We start from the raw sequence: 2,573 nt of genomic DNA, 5'->3' as shown, positions 1-2,573 counted from the left end.
TCAATAAATGTAATACACTCATAAAGAAAATAAAGGGTAAAAATTATATAATTATATCAATAGATGCATAAAAAGCATTTTATAAAATCCGGCACCCATTTATCATAAAAAAAAACACCTCTCAGCAAAGTAGGAATAGAGAAAACATTCCTCAACATGATAAAGGTTGTATATGACAAACCAACAGCTAACATCATACTCAGTGGGCAAAAACTAAAAGCATTACCTTAAGGAACAAGACAGGATGTTCATTTTCACCACTCTTTTCAACATAGTACTAGAAATCCTAGCCACAGCCATCAGACAAGAAATATGTAAAAGACAATTCAAATTGACAAAGAAGAAGTGAAAGTTTCATTATTTGTACATTACATGATACAGAATGTAGATAATCCTAAAGATTCCACCAAAAAACTATTATACTTGATAAATTCAGTAAAATCAGGATACAAAATAAATATTTAGAAATTGGTTGCATTTTTACACACCAATAGTGAACTACTAGAATGGGAAACCAAGAAAAACAATTCCATTTACAATTGTCTAAAAAAAGGAATACCTAGAAATAAATTAAACCAAGGTAAAAGACCAGTACTCAGAAAATTTTAAGATACTAAAGAAACTGAAGAAGATACAAATAAATAAAAGCAAATACCCTGCTCATGGATAAGAAGAAGTAACATCATTAAAATATCCATACTACTCAAAGCAATCTATAGATTTAATACAATTCCTATCAAAATGCCAAGGGCGTATTTCACAGATCTAGAACAAGTATTCCAAAAATTTATATGGAACTACAAAAGAGCCTGAATAGCCACAGCAATCTTGAGAAAGAAAAACTAAGTTGAAGATATTACACTACCTGATATCAAACTATAACCTTTTGACCCAGCAATCCTACTTCTGGGAACATATCCTAAGAATCCCAAAACACTAATTCAAAAGACTATGTGCACTCCTATGTTCATTGTAGTGTTATTTACAATAGTCAAGATATAGAAACATCCCAGATGTTCATCAGTAGATGAGTGGATAAAAAAAAAAAAGCCCTGGTACATTTATATACTGGAATACTACTAGGCCATATAAAGGAAGGAAATTGTACCTTTTGCAACAGCATGGATGGATGTTGAGACTATTGTGCTAAATAAAATAAGCCAGTCAAAGAAAGACAAATACCAAATTATTTCACTTATATTTGAATCTAAAAAATATAAGTGAACAAACAAAGCAGAAAGAAACTCAGATACAGAGAACAGACTGAGGGAACTTGGTAAAAAGGTGAAGGGATAAGGAAATGCAGGTTAGTAGTTACAAAATAGTCATGAGATATAAAGTCTAGTATAGGAAATACAGTCAATAATATTGTAATAACTATGTATGGTTCCAGGTGGGTACTGGAGACACTGGAGGAACACTTTGTAAAGTATATGGCTGTATAACCACTATGCTGTATACCTGGATAAAATGCAAAATAATACTGTCAACTATATTTGAAAAATACAAAAAAATTAAACTAATGAAAGGAAAAATAATAAAATAACTGAAATCAGACATACTGTGTTTTCTTAGTATAATAGAATCAAATTAGAAATCAAAATAAGGAAAATCTCTAGCCAAGTAGAAATTGCCAACTCACTTCTTAACAGTGCATAGATGAAAGAGAACATTTGAAAGGAAATTTAAAAAGACGACTGAATGAAAATTAAAATACAACATATCAAAATATGTGGGGCAGAGTTAACACAGTACTGAGAGGAAAGTTTATAGTACTAAATGTTTACATTATTATAAGTTAAGAATGGTCTTAAATCAATAATCTAAGTTCCTACCTCAAGAAAGTAGGAAAAAAGAACAAAATAAGAGCAAGCAGAAGGAAGAAAAAATAAAAGGCAGATATTAATGAAATTGAAAACAGGAAAACAACAGAGAAAAATCGATAAAACAAAAAGTTCTTTGAAATATTTATAACTTCTATTAAGATTCAATAAAAAGATAACATATTTCACAGATCTAGAATATTCTAAAAATTTATATGGAACCAAAAAACAAAACAACCCCAAAACCCAAATAGCCTCAGCAATCTTGAGAGAGAACAAAGTTGAAGGTATCACAATAACTGATATCAAACTATACTACAAGGCGATTGTAATCAAAACACCTTGGGCCTGACCAGGTGGTGGCGCAATGGATAGAGCGTCGAACTGGGATGCAGAGGACCCAGGTTCAAGACCCCGAGGTCGCCAGCTTGAGCGTGAGCTCATCTGGTTTGAGCAAAGCTTACCAGCTTGAACCCAAGGTCGCTGGCTCGAGCAAGGGGTTTCTTGGTCTGCTGAAGGCCCACCATCAAGGAACATATGAGAAAGCAATCAATGAACAACTAAGGTGTCACAATGAAAAACTGATGAATGATGCTTCTCATCTCTCTCTGTTCCTGTCTGTCTGTCCCTATCTATCCCTCTCTGACTCACTCTCTGTCTCTGAAACAAACAAACAAAAGCCAACAACAACAACAACAACAAAACACCTTGGTACTGGCATAAGAACAGGAATATAGATCAATGGAATAG

Source organism: Saccopteryx leptura, chromosome X (genome assembly GCF_036850995.1).
Source record: "Saccopteryx leptura isolate mSacLep1 chromosome X, mSacLep1_pri_phased_curated, whole genome shotgun sequence".
Classification (NCBI taxonomy): domain Eukaryota; kingdom Metazoa; phylum Chordata; class Mammalia; order Chiroptera; family Emballonuridae; genus Saccopteryx; species Saccopteryx leptura.
This window is presented reverse-complemented; position numbering follows the sequence as displayed.